The following is a 22,697-nucleotide window of genomic DNA, read 5'->3' as shown; positions in this document are numbered from 1 at the left end:
TGCCCTGGAGAATGTAAAAATTGTGTTACTCTGTAGCAGAGGTTTTTATTCAGTGTTCAAATCTTCTTGATACAGATGACACCAGCACAAGAATCTGCAACATATATCAGAAGGAGACATGGCTGCAATTCTGTTGTGAGTGAGAACAATGTGGATTTTTTTTAAGATACTGTTTCTTTAAGTCCCAGATTTTATCTTGCTGAGCCGTGATTTCACACGAGGAGATAATTGCATAACATTAGAAAATGTTGCTGCTTTCTCACATTATCTCTGCAGCTGTGTAGACAGAACAGAATTCTCATAAGAGACAGGTATGGCAGAACCTGAGTGTGCGCCCCTGCTAATAATACGATGATTCACATTTAACACACCGTTTAAATTTAGCACCCACACACTGAAATAGATCTTTCTCAAATGTATGCAACCTTGATGGATATGTTCAAATCATAATCTTGAGATAATATAAACTGTTGAGATTAATAGGAACACGCCATTCTCTCATCTTTAAGGTTTTTTTACCCAGATTTGGAATAGCAATATTATTTATAAAGATCTAATCCAAAGATTAGAGTTAAATCTTCCCTGGTATATTAAAGTGATGTAAGTAATTGTTACTTGAAGTTCCTAAACCTGACTGTTTTGCCAACCTGTCTGTCTCTTCTTAAGCTCCCCATAGACGCGACGATTCTTCTTGCCGAACGCCCGATTTTAGGGAAGCCCGACCGATCCTTCGAAATTATCGTGCGGTTAGTGGGATTCGAACGATCGTACATCTTACGATTTTTCGGCCGACATCTGTCAGGAAATTGATCGGCCAGGTCAAAAAATCTTTGTCGGTCCCAGTGCAATCTCTCTATGTTTGCAGGGCCAAGCAGGCAGCTCCCCTTTGTTTTCCTGGCAAATTGGTCTTTTTAGTTGATGGTAAATTCGTACGATCGTACGATCGTTCTGAGAAGATCGTGGTCTCACGATCAGGATCTGATCTTTTAAAAATCTCAACATCTATGGCCAGCTTTAACCTGTCAGTTAGAGTTTCTAATGCTAATCGACTACTGCTGCACAAATATGGCAGCCCCCTCATCAGGGCCGCCATTAGAAATCACGGGGCCTCGTACAACAGATCCCGATCCCGCCCACTCCACAGTTAAAAGACCACATAGACGTCAGTGGTCAAAAAGTAACCCCCCCCCCCACAAACAAGTTATAAAAAGCTATTGGCACCAGGGCCCCCCCTTACAAGTTAAAAAATATTGGGGCCTCAAAAAATATTTTTAAAACAACATTGGCGCAATTGGGGCCCCAAATTTTTTTTTAAAAAAAAAAACATTGGCTCCAGGGTCCCCTTTACAAGTTAAAAAAAAATTGGGGCCTCAAAAAATATTTTTTAAAACAACATTGGTGCCAGGACCCGGTTACAATTTAAAAAAAATTGGGGCCCCAAAAAATATTTTTTTATAAAAATATTGGTGGCAGGGGCCTATAGAATAATAAAATAATACATTGGTGGCCAGGGGATTAAAAAAACAAAAACACAAATTGGTGTTCAGCAGAATTGAACTCATGGCTTCAACTTCGCCTCCTTTCGTGACTTTGGGTCTTTTCGCCGATTCAGGACTTCGGCTATTTTCGTAGCTTCGGGTCTTTTTGCTGCTTCAGGAGTTTGGCTTCAGCTGTTTTCCTGGCTTTGGGTCCTTTGGCTTTTCGGCACTTCCGCATTTAGGCTGTTCGGGACTTCGAAAATGGATACAGGCTTCGTCGTTCGCAAGGCAGGCCCGCCTCTTTCAAAACTGCAGCAGTGCCGGGCCCCTCTTCGTGCCCTGCCCCTCATACAGGAACATGGGGGTTAGAAAGGCAATGTAAAAGCATCAGGCAAATACTTTTATGGCAAAAGAATAAATAGCATTCAAAGAAAATGTTATGCTAGATAATAAAAAAGGTTATTTCTGATGTCAGTATCTCTAAGTATAATACACAAGATTCATGCTTATCCTGTAAATTATATCCTAATAAATGGTGCTTAATAGTTTCATTGGTTATAATCGGAGCTTAGTGACATCATTTCTGTCACATGACTTCGGCCTCATGTGTTTATTTGGTCATGGAACTCCTTGGTAACTTAAAATATCCCTATATTTTACAAGAGGGGTTATATTATTAACTACAGTATATCCTGTAGAAGTGTTTATCTGAACTAAGTACTTGTATGCTGAGCCCTGTATTCCTGTACAGTATAGTTGCACTGCACTTATTTGTATATACATATATGAAACCCCTGAGGCTTCTTGCAATAAGCTGCTATTGGGGTATTTCAGTTCAGCAAACAGCTTGAAGTGTTTATACGCTGGCCTTACACTGGCCATGGTCTTGCATAGGTGCCGATTATAATTCAATCACTGGCCCAGATGCCAAACAATTGGATTAGCCTGATTTGGCCCAGCATGTAGGTGGCCATATCAGGAAAGATCTCGCCAAATGAATTGTTAACTTCCACAATCTGTTTTGTTTTACCAAGCCCCAGATAATTTACTTTCATTAACTGTTCAAACAAATCCTTTATACCAAAATTAGTATTATTTTAAGTAAAATTAATAATATTGCAATTTTTAATTTTTTTTATGTAGACTATATTACAATTACATATAATTACATCCAGGTGAGTTTTGCATTGTGGTGATACTGTCCATTTAATTAGCATTTGATCTAAACTTGCCTGTGTCAGTGTTGCACTGCCTAGATATGGACCAACAAGTTTATGGGGAAGTAGTTTGAGTTATTTTGTCTAATTATTAAGATTAGATTAGATTTCCTGTGAGGAAAATGACTCAAGCAGTGAACCAGAAAAGAGCAATCTGGCTGCAGCTGAAATGTTCTGGATTTAAGAGACAGTAAGATCTTTCTTGAAATTCATTTTAGTATATATTTGTGCTTAGAAATGGTTCTCACAAAGGGGTCGTTTACAAACACATGAAGTAGTGCTAAATCGATGCAAATGTTGCCCTTAACACTTATTCATTAAGTACAGATGATTCATTGTGAGATATAGATGCAGGGGAAAAAGTCTAGTACAGACAAGGCATTTAATGGCTAACAGAGCTTGCTCCTATGAAGGATTTGGAGAAAAAAATTTTCAAGTAATTAATCTTGAAAGTCTGTAGTTTTTTCTTGCACAAATACCAATAAATCATTAGAATCCTCTTCTGCTGTGTAATGCCCTAAATATAATGAATTATTTTACCAAAAAATGAGGGTAAAATATGTATATTAAGCAAATGCACCAATTTTACTTAAATACAACATTGAATTTTTATTTGATGTGCAAAAAAAAGGACTACCTGGCAAATAATATCTTAACAGTTCTTCAAGAAGAATTTTAGAAATAGAAAACGCCTAAATACAGCATACCTGCGCACACTTAGGGGCAGATTCACTAAGGGTCGAATTTCGAAGTTAAAAATACTTCGAAATTCGACCCTCGAATTGAAATCCTTCGACTTCGAATATCGAAGTCGAAGGATTTAGCGCTTATCCTTCGTTCGATCGATCGAAGGATTTTTCGTTCGATCGAACGATTAAATCCTTCGAATCGAACGATTCGAAGGATTTGAATCCAACGATCGAACGAAAATCCTTCGATCAAAAAAAGGTTAGCAAGCCTATGGGGACCTTCCCCATAGGCTAACATTGACTTCGGTAGGTTTTACCTGCCGAAGTAGGGGGTCGAAGTTTTTTTTAAAGGGCAAGTACTTCGACTATCGAATGGTCGAATAGTCGAACGATTTTTCGTTCGATTCGTTCGATTTCGTTCGAATTCGAACGAATTTAACCAATTCGATGGTCGAAGTACCAAAAAAATACTTCGAAATTCGAAGTATTTTTCATTCGAATCCTTCACTCGAGCTTAGTGAATCTGCCCCTTATAGTCACATATATAATTTTTTTTTTCAATGTCAAATTATCTGAGGTTTTAGACAGTTGATAAGAGGTCCTTGCAGACAGGTTCGGACTGGGGGGCCTAGGGGCCGCCGGGACTAATGTCCAGGTCCCCCTCCGACCCCCCGCGCGACCCCCTGCCCCCCTACTATGAGGCGCAAAGCGTGCATGGATGAAGGCGCCACTCGGCGTGCCTGCCAGAAGGCGGCGTGTCGTTCAGCGCACCTGCGAGAAGGCGCCGCGGTGCTCCTAAATCAATAGGTTCCGCGCAGATGTCGCTGCGCAGCGCCTGAATTTTTTTTCCCCCGAATCTAATCGGGAGAGGGGGCCCATTAAGGGTCAGGCCCACCGGGTTTTTTCCCAATCTGACACTGCTTGCAGATCCAATGGGTTTCAGACATTGTCCACCAAAATATATGTTACTGGATGCCTTCCTTCTTAAGCTGGCCATAGACGCAAAGATCTAACAATCATCAAACGATCAGACTTCCCCATCTCCCGACCTGCCACTAACCATTCCGATCAAATAAAGTAGAAAAGAACAGCCGATGTTCTGTCCCTGACAGCAATTGTACGATAATTATGTCTGACCAAAGCTAGTGACAGTCTCCCACTGAAAATCATACGATCAGCAATACATGCAGAGATATTATCGGCAGCCGACAGAAATCTTTTAAACTGTCCGATCGACCAAACGACAGATCTCCGCCGGACGCAAAATGCCGGGACTCTCCACATCTTTGCATCTATGGCCAGCTCTACTTAGGTTGCAGCTTCTGAATTGGGGAGGTCAAATATAAGAGCAAAATTAATTTGGGATGAGGAAACAAATGTGAAGACCAACAGAGAAGCTTGATGAGCATTTAATTGATGGCATAGAACATGGATTATAGATATATTATGGATTATAGATATATGCATAGAAAGCGCTATTACAAATATCTCAGTGACAGATTAAGAATATCTGAGGTCAGGCAGTTGGACCTTTTTAGAGATAAGGTTGTGTCATTAAATACAACCATGCGTAGTTCACCAAAATATATCCAACTGGATCCTTTCCTTCTTCTTTGGTTTGTGAGTACTGCATTGGGGAGATCAAATAGAGGAGCAAGACGAGTTTGGGAGGAGGGAATACCTTTTAGGACCAACAGAGAAGCTGTATGAGCTTTTTGGAGATGGCCATAGAACAGAAGACCATAACAGTATTGCATCAACCATCAGAAAAACAAACAGATTGTTTTGGTGTAACATGCTTTAAAGGAGATTTATGGAGATGATTATGTCATTTTGGCTTCATTATATTACACTGAAATCAGACATGGAGATAAATGAAATTATTGATCAGTGCCAGGACAAACTGTGAATAACAGGACACTAACCCTAACCATAGAGCTGTCCCCCTGCATCCTCTAGTTCTCTATGGAAGGGGATGACCACAAGGCTCTGACTGTGTTCCTAATTGCAGCATAAGCTGTAACTGGGAGTGGTATGCTGTTTTCAGTGCCTGAACATCCAAATAATGCCATTAGTGACACTTTTTGTAGCAGGGACAACTCACTAGGTTTTCTTGTACTTTTTAATGGGATATACTGTACACCATAAATTAGTGCAAGCATGGGTATAATAAGCTTGATTCTGTTGTAAAGGTTTAGGGTACCCTGGCACTTTAAGCACAGTTTTGCTATCACAGAACAACCTAGAGACATAGAGGGCACATCACTGCAGTTTATGAAGAGTTTTAGACTTCCTTTAATCACCTACATGCCACTTTCATCAGAGGTTCAAATGATTCAATGCACACTGAGCAAATACATTTAAAATACCTAGATTCCTTACCTTTGTTTTGACAGGTCCTGTTAAATCCCTGTAGATCATTCATCATACAGTATGCTTTAATTAATTATCCTGACCAAGTGCCTTGTGTTTTCTTTGCTGTTATTTGCATATCATTTCCATTTGCAAAGGTCTGGCACAGTGCTGAGAACGGATGCCTTATGCGATCAACAAATGAAAATATATGAATCATAATGATGTTTTTCCTATAATGTTTCATTACTTGGCAAATGATACAGGATGTTTTCCATTGTGTTATCTCTCATACTTATTTCCCTGTACAGTTTAAGTTTACACTGCATTTAGGTGCAGATTTATTAAGGTTTGAGTCGTTTTTTTTCCTCGAAAATGTGAGGTTTCGAGTTGTATTTGTAGGTCAAAACTCACATTTTCGGGTTACAAAAAAACTCAAATTGATCGAATATTTTAATTAAAACTTGAATATTTGAGATTTATTGTACCCGACCCTGGAAATAGCTTGAATCTTAAAATATACCACCTAAAACCTGCCGAGAAGTCAATGAATGGCAGAGGTCTCTTGAACCATTTGAAGAGGCTAACAGCCTGCTTGATGTTCCAGTTTTTCTTGGTATTGCCCAAAAACTCGAATGATTCAAGCAATTTGAGTTTTATTTTTCTCCATAAACTTGATCAATTCTCAAGCTTTTAGGTTGTGGGACATGAAAATAATAAATAAGGTTTTTCGCATTTGAGTTTTTTCTTAAGTAAGATATCATTCGAGTTTCGAGTTCATTCGAAATAAAAAAAACCTCTAACACTCGACCTTTGATAAATCAGCCCTTTAATGTAGGTTAATTGCCAGGACATGATATCATTCTTTAATAGAGTAATATAATAACAATTGCAAAGGAGGTTTTTGGTCTAGTAACAACATATGCAATATTTAGCTATAAGTAGTTTTGCAAATATAACAATGTTTTTTCCAGCCAATGATGCAAGAAGGCTGGGAGGACAGAATGGGGATGTAATCCTAATATGGATCAATGGTGTTAAAGATGGCCACAGACGCAAAGATTCGATCATACGAATCAATGTACGATTGGACTTTCCCATCTCCGACCCACCACTAACCATTCAGATCAAAGTCTTACCATTCTGATCAAATAAAGCAGTTAAAGAACTGATCAGCCTATGTTCTGCACCTGACAGCAATCGTACGATAGTTATGTCCGACAAAGCTGAAAATCGTATGATCGGCAATACATGCAGAAATATTATCGTCTGATTGACTAAACGACCGATCTCCGCCGGATAAAAAATGTCGGGACTCTCCACACACGGTCCGAAAATCGTACGAATCCTCGATTCGTATGATCGGACCTTTGCGTCTATGGCCAGCTTAAGGGGACTGAACTTTTATGTAAATGGGATAAGAAGAAGTATTTTACCTGTTTAAATACTGACCAGGTGGCAGCCTTAATCCTATCTCTTTGTAAGGCACCTTGCCTTACCATGCAGTATTTCTGTTGACCAAGATTAAACTAACATCAAACACCAAATCTGTAAATGTGATGTTAATAAGGTTATGTCTAGATGTTTGAGTTAACTTTTATAGTGTGATGTAGAAAGTGATATTCCACTTGCAATTGATTTTCATTTCTTATTATTTGTGTTTTTTTAGTTATTTAACTTTTTATTCAGTAGCTCACCAGTTTTTGCAATGTAGGCAAAGTGGAAAACTTTTTGCCCCACCATTTATTGTCTGCCATGAGTATATTATTTTATATTTTACATGGACCTAAATCCCACTTTATGAAAACCCAAAAGCTTTGCTTTCAAGCACAAGATAATATCTATATGTATTGTGATCGTTAATTATCGTTAAGGCTGCATATGAATCCATTTTTTTCCAGCCTGGCAATTACAACAGCTGAGATACTGCTCTACACATCCTTCATATTAAGCATGAATACTCTTAGGCCTCATCACAGTTCTCCCTCAAGAGAGAAGCTGAATGCAGCTGGAATTATGGAATAGTGACAGTTAGCAGGTCCAGTAACTCCAGGCAAAGCCGACTGTGCTCTTTCAGACAGTGTGAATAACATGGGCTTCCCGACAGGGAGTAGGATCCGCAACTGCAAACAGATATACAGTATAGAAAGGCTTTGTACTTCAAGTTCAAGTTCTTAATTTTTACTGTAATAAAAAATTTTGTCTAAAAAAAGCAAACAATCTGACACCGAAACAAGCTTCTATGATGATGTCTAGAATTTGTCTATGACATACTGGATGACAAAAAACTTAACTACACATAGAAAACAATTCACTGATGAGAATTCTGATGAAAAGTCAAAAACTTCATCATAAATGTAGAGACTTCACCAATGGGAATGCTGGTTTCCTGCGCTATATTAGGAATCTTTCTGTTATCTTACATACAGTGATTATTATGTCATTTTTCTTCATTGTATTATATTCAGTGTCTATTTATTATTATTACAAATGTTTCTTGGGAGGGCCCAATTCGGGAGAAACTGAATTCAGTTGTCACATGCAGAAGACATTCTCTGTTTCTCTCAAATTACTTTCTGGAATACTCTAGTGCTGAAATCAAAATGTTCTTTTTTATCTTTTCTTTGTTTAGCAATTTTGCAAATGATTGAGAATGTGCAATTTGCAATTCAGTTTTATACACCTTTAAATTAAATACTGTGAATATACTTCAGTATCCAGATGGACTGAAATTATCAATATGCTCATTAATGGAAGGGCTGTTTGTACTATTTGCATTTCATAATTCTGCACAATGACAAACTAAATGCAGGTACACTATAGAATCCATAACAAGGAAACCCATTATCCAGAAAGTTCTGCATTATGGATGGGCCATCTCCCATACAGTCAGTTTTAAGGAGTACTAAAGCTAAACTAAAGAAGTAGAAATATTGTATTTTATGTTTTGGGCTTCTGTACTAGCCCAAAGCAATCATAGCCCTTTAGCAGTAAAAATCTGTGCCTCCAAAGATACCGATATAGCTCCTCATCTTCTTTTTTTGCTGATTCCCTGCACATGCTCTGGGTTGCTGTCAGTTACTCAGCTTAGGGACCGATGCACAATATACTGAGCATATAATCATATACATGTCACAACATAAGGCTGATTAGTAAATAATTCAAATTACAGGTACACAGCAGCTCAGAAACAGCACAATTAGCATCAGAAATTAATAATCAGCCCTGTAACATCAGCGTATATAACAGGCAAACCTCATTTTCTACTTGAAAGAAGGGAAATTCATGTGACAACTTTGAAGGTCTGGATCCTTAAGGTGGCCATACACGATAAGATCTGCTCATTTGACAAGATCTTAACCTGATATGCCTACCAAAGGCAGGGAAATATCAGGTTAATCTGATTGTTCAGCTCTAGGGCCAGTTTACACTGAATGAAATGGGCACAGACGGGATGAGGACCGCATCAACCACATCGGCTAGTTCTCCTCGATCACCAAAAAAAACAAACCTGGCAGATCGATTTGCAATTTACAGGATATTCGTGGCTCTTGTGAATTATATGCCTTTCTAGCAACAGCTGCATATACAATTAGGATTTGTTAATCTGTAACTAGCATGTGTTCCTTGTAGCAGCATTAAAGGTGGGCACTTTAATTTAATTACAATGTGATCTACCAGTAGTTATTGAGCCCAGCATTGATGGACTTTTATAGGACAGTGCAAGAATCAAAAAAACTTCTTCTAATACTGAAATAAAGTAAATGCCATCATGAGGACATATAGGACAGTGCAAGAATCAAAAAAGATTCTTCTAATACTGAAATAAAGTAAATGCCATCATGAGCATCAGAAGGGTTTCTTTGCTTTAATTAAAGACATTGAGGTAATGGAGTTCCCTACAAAGAGAGTTGATAACGAATGAGTGAGATTAGGTGCTTTTCTAGCAAGAAAATGTCTTCTGAGACTAAACGAAAGTTGATGCTACCACAAGCATTCTTTACCTTAATTAAAGCCCGTCAGGTCATGGAATTTTTCCCTACCATGAGAGTCGTTAATGGATTAGAAAAAACTGTAGTATGTAGGGACCCATAGGGTTAATGTTCCCCTATTGCTTTAAATCCCTACACTTCCTGATCTCCCTAGTTGCTGGGCAAAAGCCCATATAGCTAGTTGTAATTTGCATAGATGTGCTATTGGCCAAGAGGTGTTGTGACCACTTCCTGACACACTTTGGTATAGTGAGTGAGAAGGGGGTGGGTCTTCCTCTTTCCTTTCTGGTTGCTGATCCAGCTGGATGTTTCCAGGGAGCCTGGGTACACCAAGGCCCAGTAAAGCCAAGTTTGCCCTAGAGGGACCTAAACCTCTAGTGTGGAAGTAGGGGAGCAGGGACCCCGTCAATGAACAATATAATTGTTATAGCCTCTCTGGGAGAGTAAGACAGTGAGGGAAGATAGAAAGAGCAACTGTGTGCTCCATCAAGGAGGTGTAGTATGGAGTAACTTCCCAGGCTGTAAGATTTGCCTACAGTAAAGGGACACAGTGGATAGGTGCTTTAGATTCTCTTTGCTTACCACTCCAGTGGGTGAGACCACATGTGAGGTTTTTCTGCCTAGAGGGAAGTTGTAATGCCTTGACTACTCCCTTATGGAATGCACCTGCATCTACCTGATTGATTTGCAAGAACCTCCTGGCACTCATTTCTTTATTGGTTAAAGCACAGTAGCCTGTGGGAGTTGTAGTTGCACTACACCACACCTTAATTTCTTTCAATTTGCGAAGGCCCTGACTTCAGTGTTAGAGTCAAGTGTAACCCATGCTCTAGTATACTAGCTGGTTGTTAACCCCGTTGGCCTGGATAGTCCAAAAACGTGTTACAAGCATTTGATCCAAAAGGTGGATCAAGACCTGACATTAGATGTTGAGCCCAGCATTGTTCACAGTTTCATTAAATCACCTTTATGCGTATGGTGTCTTCACATTACACAGTGAAATTACATTCCTCATAGCAGTGTAACACCCCACTAAATTCTGGGCACTCCTGCTATAATCGTTATCGACAGGCTTGCTGCTCTATGCCCATGTATTGCACTTCTTGTTAATTGAATGGATATTACAGTTCATCAATAAATGAACAAAGACTGGCACTGAAGTGGTTACATTTGCCTGTGGGATTCAAACAAAGCTCAAGTTAAATGGTAGAAATGCTTTAGCATATATATATATATATATATATATATATATATATATATATATATGTATAAGAAATGAGGTGGAAATTTTTTTTTATCAGTATTGTGCAAGGCTGCAATCATGTGGAATAATGGTATAGGAAACTTTTTATGGAGAGAGCATTAACAGCTATGCATGCAGCCTGAAAGGAGATGTGTGGGTGGGAAAGGAACTCCAGCAGTGATTTCAAAACAAGACAAGGGAATCCATTTTCCTTCTTTTTTTCCCCTTTCTATGCTTTTTTTTTCTCTTTTGTGACGACTGTTATGTCACCCCTTCTGATATTAACACTTCATGTACTAATGCATTTAATTAGAATAAAACAAACAGGGACAAATGGTGATCAACCACATTACAACATATGACACTCAAATCTCCCATCTGCCAGTGTTTTGTACCTTGGCAGTGATGAACAGCTAGCGATAGGCTGGCATGCTAACAGCAGTTTAACATTAGGCAATAGACTTTACAGAGGAATTATAATTTATGCTTTATTATAGTTAACATGTTGCGTTATTATGCATTGTGGGAAAATATCTGCATATATTTTTAGCATCATTATGGCTTTTTAATTGTTAATTGTTATGCTATCAGTGGGATATTATAGCTTTCTAACTGCTATCATATTCTATAGACTTAACTTATTAATTATTAAATAGTGGCAACAATACTTAGAAAATCAATTTTTCTAAAACCATAGACAACTTACAACAATACAAGAAACAGGTAAATATTAAATATGTATAACTGTACAGAAAAGGTTAATTTTACTGCATATAGACTCATTACACTAAATGCCTATAGAATATTATTACAGTCCTTACGTGGTGCCGAATGAGATAACGCAGGCCACAGACAGCTGTGTATTTACAGTTCATGCCATACTCAAATCTTCGACCGCACCCACCAAGCCCAGGACTAATAAATAAATAAACATCTCTTTACCAAAGGTATTTTCTAAGTAATGAATGAATATAAAACATATATAAATCACAAGCACAATAATACATGCAATATTAGCAATCTGCATACAAATACAGGTTATCATGATTTTCCCAAGTAACCTCTAATCAGCACAGATTACATTTGTGCTCCCTAAATGGACCCAAATGTAATTAGTGCAATGCTAGTAGATGACAACGCCCTGTAGAATTCAATTATACAAACTCACTTCTGTATCTGAGTAAATGGAATTGTGTAAAACCAAAACAAGGAGGGTATGGTTAGGTCAGGTAGAAAAATGATAGATAAAAAGATAGATAGATAGATAATTTTGATTTGATAGATAGAGAGAGAGAGAGAGAGAGAGAGAGAGAGAGAGAGAGAGAGAGAGAGAGAGAGATGGATAGAAAGATAGATAGATAGATAGATAGATAGATAGATAGTTTTAATTTGATAGATATATTTATAGAGAGAGAAAGTGAGAGAGAGAGACAGATAGAAAGATAGATGATAGATAGATAGAAAGATAGATAGATAATTTTGATTTGATAGATATTTATAGAGAGTGACAGAGAGAGAGAGAGAGAGAGAGAGAGAGAGAGAGAGAGAGAGAGAGAGAGATGGATAGAAAGATAGATAGATAGAAAGATAGATAGATAGATTTAATTTGATAGATATATTTATAGAGAGAGTGAGAGAGAGAGAGAGACGGATAGAAAGATAGATGATAGATAGATAGATAGATAGATAGATAGATAGATAGATAGATAGATAGATTATCTAGGCCTTTTTGCTTCACAGTTAGAAAAATATTTACAAGGGCCTAGAATTATGCTTTTTTTACTAACAGCTATCAATTAAAGTCCCTAAGTGATTTTTGCATACGCACATAATTCTCCGACACAATGTAAATTATTCTTTAAAATCAATATAAAGGTGCAAAAATAGTAGGAAATAATAAGCAATAATTACACAGAAATAAAGTAATCACTGTAAGCCGCAAACAACAGTAATGTCAAATGGTGTCAAATGTAAGCAATGTGCAGGAGAAAAAAACCCATCTGATATGAAACTGTTATTATTTGAATCACACCTAATTTAAAGGGTTATTGCGATCATTTCCCGGTGTCCCTCCTATGAGACACTGCAGACCATGTGTTTTCATGTAAGAGTAGAAAATGCACAGTAATCTTACCTGATGGGAGGAAGATTCCAGCTCATGGCAGTGAGTGAAGATTAGGATCCTGATATTCTGCTCATCAGAGGTTTGCAGCCTGCAGGCACAACATTTCAGAGTGCAGCATGTTTTAATTTATAAGGCTGGGGGAACAGATATCTTTAGAATATTCTCCATCACCTCTGCTTGATCTCTCTCTCTCTCTATGGTTGCAAATTCAGGAAATTGGGAAATAAATAAAAAATAAGTCATATCACAACTCAAGAAAGCAGCTCCATCTGCTGGTAAAGAAATGGGATGAAATCACTGGGATCAGACGGAGAGTGCTCCTTTACCGGCATGGGCGTAGCAGCTGTATAGAGCTTTTCCAGTCTAGTGTTGTTTGTGCTAATTGTGTTTAAAGTATTTAGGCCATTAAAATGTAATTGATGTTCTCAAATGACACCTAAAAATGCACAATTTTCTAGTGGAATAAAATTTATTTCAGACAATGTTCTAATAGATAAATTAACTATTTTACAAATAAAATATATTTTTTTCTATGCTCCCAACCCTGGGGTAAATGTGGATATTATGTACTCTTAAGGGCTCACTTACATCTGCAAATGCAGTGGGCAATTTGCGTTTTCCCCCACAGGGAGTTGCGTATAAAACCACCTTTATTTAAGGTACTTTTATCGAAACGTGCTCTGTGTACTAATGTCTAATCGTGCTCAGTGATGCTCAGTCCTTCCTGCTTCCTGTAATGAATTTAGCATTGCTGCTCCGTTTCATGCGCAGCACTGTGCGATCCCTGGAGCTATTGACACCTCCTGACCATATATACATAGTAACATAGTAAGTTAAAAAAAGAAACGTCCATCAAGTTCAACCTTTTAAGTCTGTATAGAAACTACCTAACTGCTAGTTGATCCAGAGGAGGGCCTCTCCAATTCCTTCCTGACTCCAAGATGGCAATCAAACTAGTCCCTGGATCAACTTATACTATGAGCTATCTTTCATAACCCTGTATTCCTCACTTGCTTAAAGGGATACTGTCATGGGAAAAAACATTTTTTTCAAAATGAATCAGTTAATAGTGCTGCTCCAGCAGAATTCTGCACTGAAATCCATTTCTCAAAAGAGCAAACAGATTTTTTTATATTCAATTTTGAAATCTGACATGGGGCTAGACATATTGTCAATTTCCCAGCTGCCCCAAGTCATGTGACTTGTGCTCTGATAAACTTCAATCACTCTTTACTGCTGTACTGCAAGTTGGAGTGATATCACCCCTCTCCCCCCCTGCAGCCAAACAAAAGAACAATGGGAAGGTAACCAGATAGCAGCTCCCTAACACAAGATAACAGCTGCCTGGTAGATCTAAGAACAACACTCAATTGTAAAAACCCATGTCCCACTGAGACACATTCAGTTACATAGAGAAGGAAAAACAGCAGCCTGCCAGAAAGCATATCTCTCCTAAAGTGCAGCCGCAAGTCACATGACCAGGGGCAGCTGGGAAATTGACAAAATGTCTAGCCACGTGTCAGATTTCAAAATTGAATATAAAAAAATTTGTTTGCTCTTTTGAGAAATGGATTTCAGTGCAGAATTCTGCTGGAGCAGCACTATTAACTGATTCATTTTGAATTTTTTTTCCCATGACAGTATTCCTTTAACACCATCCAACCCCTTCTTAAAGGAGAATTCAACCCCTTATTAAAAAAACCTTACCCCCTACCTTAAATAGATCCCCTCCCTCCTCCCCAAGCCTAGCTTCAACCCTGGTTAAATGCCCTTAACTTTTTACTTACCCCTAGGTGCAGATTCAGTGCATCTGAGTTCATGGCAGCCATCTTCTTCTTCTTCTTCTGTAATCTTAGGGTCTTCGCCTGGCGCTTTGGCAATTTCCATGACTTTCAGTGAATCAGTGCAGACCTCACTCAAATGCCAAACAACAGAAACTACACAAGGCAGACTTTGAAAATATTCAGCTCAACTTCATTATATTAGTGGCTAAGCACACATGCAGTTGTGTTTATTTTGATGAAATGGACACAGTTGCGCAGGACGCAACACACAAAAGTTAGATATATGGCTTTACAGTTGGGTTGTAAATCCAAGTTGCAGAAAATTTAATTATATGAAATTATAAATTCACCAATAAAAATTCGGCTGAAGCTTCACTGTGGATGCAAACATATTGACCATTAAGAATGCTGATTCCCAGCACTATGTCTTACAAATAGAGATTATCTTATTTTTGTCTGGGATTCTCATTGGAGGTTTTTTTTTTTAATTTTAAAGCAGTCACTGACTGTAGAGGAAAATGTGAAATATTGCTTTAAGAATACAGTGCTGACATTTCTTGACTACAGCTCCCGATAAAAGCTTGATAAAAGGCCACATGGCCTGAAACGTTGCGGGGGATGCCCACAAGAGCACAAATAAAGGCTTTTTAAATCACATCCAAGTCGATGGTGCTGTTCATTTTCTACATTGACTACAGCTCCCAGCATGCCTCAGCCTTTATTATATGTCACATTATTCTGGAATTTGCAGTCCAGCAACAACTGAGTAAAAAGTGTCTCTTCGTGTTCCCTTGGGAAACCCATGGTAAGCTTCGCTCTTTCACTTGCACTGGTTTGAAAATCTGGTAAGAGTAGTAAAGTGCAGCATCAGGAGGCTCAGTCAAGCCTTGTCAGAGTGTGGCCTAATTTTGTACACCGTAGTCTACATTGTAGGGCTCAATTATTAAGGTAAGTAAGGTAAAGAGTGTAAAAAGCAGGTGCCAAACGTGCATGTTGTTTTGTACTTTGCACATTGCCCCAAAACCATTCTTATGGTGCAGCTTAATCCCACCAGACTAAGCCCAGAAGTGGCAGCACTTGAAAAGGGGATTCTAAATTTACCCTTTGCCTTCAGCCATCCCATTAAACCCCATTGTTACATACCGTAATGAGACACCATTAGCCAGAAATTATAAAAATGGCCACAGCATTTATTAATATTTTATCAAATAAATAGGACGTTGCCAGCCTCACCCCAAGGCAATATTCAAAGCCAGAATGCCATAAGGGATCGCTAATATTCTCTGCCGCTCCTCAGCACTATGTTATTATATTAATCACCGAGTATTAGGCTGTACTTGTCACAAGATATTTCAAGGTCAAAGAGGTTCTTGCTGTTTCCCTAAACTGGAGTCACACATGAAAATAAAGGACAGACTTGTTCAGTGCTGGGAAACTGTGCTTAAAGCTTCCAGCTCCAGTTGCAGGAACAAGGAACATGGAGCCAGATTTATACAGGTCAGCTGGGATTCTCATTGGAGATTTTTTGAAATCAGTCACTGGCTGTAGATATTTGGGGAAAAGTTTTGGAAAGGTTTTCAATATTGCTTTAAGAAGACAACTCTGATGTTACTGGACTACAGCTCCCAGCATGACTCAACCTTCATTATATGTTACATTATTCTGGAATTTGTAGTCTGGCAACAACTGAATAAAGTTTGGTTGAGCAGTGTGGTGCAGCAGGGTTTACTAAACCTTTAAATATTGCATTTGCTATTTACAAATATATTTAATTTCCTTACAAGCTCACTATATCCCAGACATCCACTATGGTTTTAGCTTTCCTTGGGCTTCCAAGTTTCTAATCTTTGACTGAGGCCTCCTCTTGCCTCAGACATCCACCCTCCCCCTGCTAAAATGAAGACTAAAGAGAAAGATCTATGCAATCCCGTCTCTTTTATTAGCTAGGGATTGCTGGGAATGCCTGTAATACACCTGGATCAATGGAAAAATATCTCTCCCTCTTTTTGAACAGTAGAGGAAGGTCCTAAACAGTGCTTAACAGCACTATATCAACCCTACGCATGATTAATTACAGTGTAAGGAAAATTGCTCCAATATGTTAGGTGATAGCGAGAAGACTAACATGGTACTGGTGAAGATGCTTCTGACTGGAGAATCCTATTGCATCTGTATTTAAAGGGATTGTAAATATTTTACTGCACTGCTCAACCAATCTTTACTTAGTTGTTGCTGTACTACTGGGAGCTGTAATCCAGTAACACCAGGGTCTTACGCTTAAAACAATATGGCACGTTAAAATGTTTGCCCAAATCTCTACAGCCAGCGAATGCTATTAAATGCAAAAAATCCTCCAATGAGAATCGTAGCTGATTTGTGTAAATCTGGCTCCATGTTCTTTGTGCCTGCAATTTGAGTTGGAAGCTTTAAGCACAGTTTCCCAGCACTGAATAAGTCTGTCCTGTATCCCCATTGATACCAGTGTAATATAATAAAAATTAAAAAAAAATACACAATAATCTCTGTGTATAAGATAAGAGCAAGATGGCTGATATAGTGCTGGGAATCAGCATTCTCACTAGTTGATTCTCTTCCATCTGTAGTTAAGTTTTTGATCAGTAGAATTCTTATCGGTTAATTGGTATCCATGTGTAATTGATTTTTTTTTTAAACTTTTCCAGAGAACTGGGGGAGCAGTGGGACACCATAATGGTTGGGTTTTATGTCCCTCTAAGATCAGCTAACTCCTCAGACATAGCTAGAACAAAGCTCCACAAATTTAATTGTATCTAGATCATCATTTCACCAGAAATCTAAAAGAGATCAGTGTTTGTTTAGAAGGCACTAGATTGGAAGCTTTAAGTACAGTTTCCCGGCACAGAACAAGTTTGTCCTTTATCCCCATTTCTGATTCCAGTGTAATATAATGAAGGAAAACAGACATAATTATCTCTATATGTTCAAACTTCTTATTTGTCAGTTCTTTTGCATTTATAATTAAGCTTGTGATCATTTGAATTCTCATTGGTGAATTTTCTTGCATCTATAATTAAGTTATTTGGAAATTTCTATAGAAAACTATGGGACTAGTTTTACATCCCATTTAAGTTTACATTGGAGAGCAAAAGTGTCAATTTCGCTTAAGGAACATTATATGTCCACTTTAACCATGGCCTTCTTCTGTGTCTATACCACTCCTTCCAATAAGGATTTACTACCACTGTTCCTGTACATTTCCTATTCATCAAATACAGTGGCAATCCAATGACTTTTATAAGGTACTATCATGAAAATCAAATGTTCATTTGTTGTACAAATCATATTTATAATAATGTGTAAAATAGTCATACAGTATGAAGCTTTCACAATTTTTTGTTGTAGAACCAAGTGGATAACCTAATTTAGGTCATGTTCTGCAAATTATAGTATGTTTACAGGATGCTTGGTCAGCCAGAAACAGGTATTCAATCTATAGGCTTAAATGTTTAACTGAACAGTTAGCAGATGTTTGTTTTGACTTTTAACAACATATTAATATTTAATTGTGTTTTTATGTAGCTTGTCCCTAAATGAGTGCTTCCATATTTTAAGGAATACCAAATGCTGTAGGCTAATCCTGTCATTTAAAACCAGAGCATTGCATTTCCTGGCCAACGTTTGACTCATTCAGAAATAAGAAGCCTCATTTACAACCACAAGTACAGATGCACTTGTACAAGGAACTTGAGCCCTTGTGCTTTTGCATAGTTGTGCTGAGTGCTCGGGTTATTTACTAAAACTCTAATTAATCTCAGTTTTTTATGAAAACAAAGTTGACCAAACTCCCTTCCATGAATTGAACTAATTTATCAATAATTTTTCTCGAAAGAATGGGAGCGATACTCTGAAAATTAGACTTTCTTTGATTAATGGATGAAAATCCACAATTATCCAGTGCAGATAATGATGTTAAGGGACATCTGCCATTGACTTCTACATGACCTTAACAGCTTTGGGATGGAGTATTTTCGGATTCGGATATTTAGCAGCTTTGGGGTATATTATTGATCTCTAAAAATTTTAGTTTTTTTTCCACAAGAAATTCAAGTTTTTCACTTAAAAACCTCAACCTGATAAATTTGATGTTTAATAATTGGGCCCCTAAATCTCTAAAAAAAAATTTCCTCTAAAGTTTTTTTCCTCTAAAAGTTTTAAATATCTACAATAAATGTCAAGTCAAGTGGATTTTATTGTAATTTCAGCCATATACAATAATACAGTACACAGTAGAAATTAAATAACGTTCCTCCAGAACCCATGGTGCTATACATAAGACTATAAGACTATACTGGGTGCATCTAAATGTGAGTTTTTGAAGTGAGCAACGCTAGCAGGTACATGGTTTCGCTGGGCAAGGTAGACATACATTTATGTAGATTTGTAGATACTGTAGGTTTGTGCAGTTCCTTATGAATATATTCAGTTCAGTCCTTTGGAGTTGAGATGCCTGATGGCTTGCTGGACTACAACTTCTACGATATTAAGTGTAAAACATTTTGGGAACTGTAGTCCAACAACTATAGGAAGAAATCCTTAAAATGTGTATCCTACCTTATATTGGTACACCCAACATCCCCTTCTTTGTTCATGCCTTGAAATATTTAATATGGTTTGCTTGTGTTTCTGTATAACATGTGCTAATGGTGTAAACAAGGATATATAAACCTCCTGGGCTTGAATATTTTCTGATACCTCTACTGGTGAACACTAACCATTAATCAATAAAGTGTATGTATGGGAAGAGTTAAATTCCCCACATGGCTCAGGAAGTCCCTGGTCTGTAACCTATGCTCTGTAGTAGGGATAATTCCCACTTAGCCAAGGGGTTTAGTGATGAATTCTTGCCCATTGTTTAGATAAGGAACAGGAGGACAAGGTTCACACTGTTTGGTCTCTACCTAGAGCCAGGGTTTGATGTACTGGGAACATAAGGTCCCAATATCAAGCTTTGAGCCATAAGATCACTGACAACCTAAGTAATGTCAGAAATCAGGGTCTCTAATAAGTTTTTGTCAAAGCAATGTTGCCTAAGTAATGCCCAGGTGACATCTGCCTAGTATGTCAGGGGTAAGGGGCAAGTTTTCCATTTCTGTTTCACTGAAGTGTTGCAATGTAACAGTGTTGTACTGGTTAGCAGCTGTGAAACAGAACAGATTTCCTTTGCTTCCCAACCTTATACTCATTAGATGTTTCTGTTGATTTCTGATCTGTAAACAGAAGTATACAGTTGCTTTGCACCCTGCCTTGCACATCATAAATAAGACCTACTAACTACTAACTTTTCCAGCACATGATGGAGCTGTCAGTGGTGCTGAATTATTTTGGTTCTAAGGAAAACAGAATACATATGTGATTATTGAATGGTTTGCATTGTAAGCTGTGCCTAGGAGTGTGTCAGCCTCTAGTGGTAAGTTCAAATAAATACATAAAAAGTTCTCAATGACCATACCCCCATTCTTTTCACATTCCTTTACTGAATGTCTGTGATATAACCGAGAGGGTTTAAATTATTGTACCTATGCAATATGGGTTTTGCTTAGTTTGCAGCTTCCTCAGCTGAGTAAATGATGGTTGTCATTTATTTTGGGCTCTAAAAAGATTTTATAAAGATGCACCTGCCATTCCCATGCTATCACAGCACATGTATCTGTGTGATGATCCTGCTCTTGCACATGCACATTCATTTACTGTTTGAGACTTGTTCCTCATTAGATACATTCCCCAACTTTCCTACTGGAGAATTATGCTGTTCAAATTTGACTTCTTTGGAGAACTAGAGGGTGCAGTGGGACATTTCTATGTTTGGGGTTAGTGTCCCTTTATATTTGACTCCTCTGGAGAGCTAGATGGTGCAAAAGAGTTTTAAAGACAATTTAAGTTAAAGAAGATGCAAAAAAAAATATTTCCTATCCTGGATCCACTTTCTTCTTGGCAGAATTTTCCTTTCTACAAGTGTTCTGAAACATCTCCTTATATAGTGATATTGTTAAGGGGTTTCTCAGTATGTGCATAGCTGTAGTGTATGAGGATGTGAAATGGAAAGGCTACATTAGGTCACATTGTATCCTCCTGGGAGAGATAAGCAAGGCTAGCAAGTTTTCTTTTCAAAAGCACATAATATATTCAGTACATCCATTCATGGTTATAGGTTTGCTGTACTGTTTTTTTTTACTCTCAGCAGGAAACACAGCTGATTAGTGTTGCTCAATGTAAATCAAAGCATAAGGTCACTTCTTGAAACTTATCGTCTATCACAAAAGATTTGTTAATTCATTGTATGAGGTATCAGTTTAGAGGTCACAGGTCTTAGAAATAAAGATACAAATGTTATATAAGAATACCATGAATAGTTTCCCAGTAGTTGTACAGATATGGGATTTATAATCCGGAATTCTTGGGACCTGGGGTTTTTCCCCTTAAGGGTTTCATCTCCATATCTTAAAGGAACACTTAACCCTGCTGTACAGCACTGCTCAACAACATTTTATTCAGTTGTTGCTGGACCACAAATCCCAATATACTTATTGTCCAAGGTTAGGGCATTCTGACAGTTGTAGTCCAGCAACAACTACATACATTGTATTCTTAAAGCAATATTGCACAATAAAACCACCCCAGCTCTCCAGGGCCTGTGGCAGAATTAAAATGCAAAATAATCTTGTGTAAATCTGGCTCTATGCTTATTGTTCCTGCATTTGGAGTTGGAAACATTAAGCACAAGTCTGTCCTTATGTTCCAGTTATTTATTTTTTGTTCAGATAATGTAACTGTAACTTATATTATATTTGTACACCGCCAAATGGATTATATATTATATAAATACTTAGTGTTTCTAAATTGATGAGCCAATGGCCCAGGCTCTAGTTGATGTTATATACAACATATGTGTAATAACTTACCCCGGAAGGGGTGGTGGAGTGTATATTTGTACACCGCCAAATGGATTATATATTATATAAATACTTAGTGTTTCTAAATTGATGAGCCAATGGCCCAGGCTCTAGTTGATGTTATATACAACATATGTGTAATAACTTACCCCGGAAGGGGTGGTGGACTCCACCACCCCTTCCGGGGTAAGTTATTACACATATGTTGTATATAACATCAACTCCAAGTGGGGACGCCCGCAGGGATCTTCTGCACCTAGGGCGCGCATGCTGCTTCCGTCCGCGTCTTAAAGGCGCAGGCACGCTGACGTGTGACGTCAGCGCACAATGGCGCGAGTTTTGAATATATTTAAAGGGACAGTTTGTAATTGTAGATTGCCCGTGATAGGATTGTATTCCTGATGCTCCTGAGCTTTGTGCTATTTGTCTGCTTCCTTCTGATCCTGTCTAATTCCTGTTTTGACCCCTGCCTGGCTATTTTGACTATTCTGATTTCTGGATCCTGACCTTGCCTGCTTACGACTACTCTTCAGTTTAACCCCTCGATTGATCACCTGGTTTTGACCCTTTTGCCTGTTTGACGATCCTTGTTATCTGCCTGCCTCGACCCAGCCTGCCTGACTACGATTCTGCCTAATCCTTTGTACCGTGACCTTCGGCCCAAAAAGACTCTGCTAACAGCCGTTCCCCTTTGCCAGCCAGAACATCTCGCTTGCACCCCTCGTTAAGTCCAGGTGGCACCCAAGTAAGCTGAGGGCTCCTCCCGAAGCCCAACGGTGGTCACACTACTGGTGAAGCCGAGCCGAGACCAGGGTACTTGGCATTTGTTCTGGTATCGGGTGCCGGCCGTGACAATATGTGGTAGATAGTGATTGGTTTTAATAATGG

The 22,697-nt window shown here is 38.3% G+C and overlaps 1 protein-coding gene across 1 annotated transcript in view; it reads right to left on the bottom strand.

The window, feature by feature from the left end:
- LOC108701353 (sodium channel protein type 2 subunit alpha) overlaps positions 1-13,293 on the bottom strand; it is an 87,716-nt gene extending 74,423 nt beyond the window's left edge. Inside the window, exon 1 of the mRNA XM_041576224.1 lies at positions 13,106-13,293. The gene's annotated coding sequence lies outside the window, so the exon portion shown is untranslated. The remainder of the gene's footprint in view (positions 1-13,105) is intronic.
- Positions 13,294-22,697: the final 9,404 nt, after the last annotated feature.

Source organism: Xenopus laevis, chromosome 9_10L (genome assembly GCF_017654675.1).
Source record: "Xenopus laevis strain J_2021 chromosome 9_10L, Xenopus_laevis_v10.1, whole genome shotgun sequence".
In the NCBI taxonomy this organism is placed as follows: Eukaryota; Metazoa; Chordata; class Amphibia; order Anura; family Pipidae; genus Xenopus; species Xenopus laevis.
The sequence above is the reverse complement of the archived record's forward strand: the minus strand, read 5'-3'. Positions and strand labels throughout refer to the sequence as shown.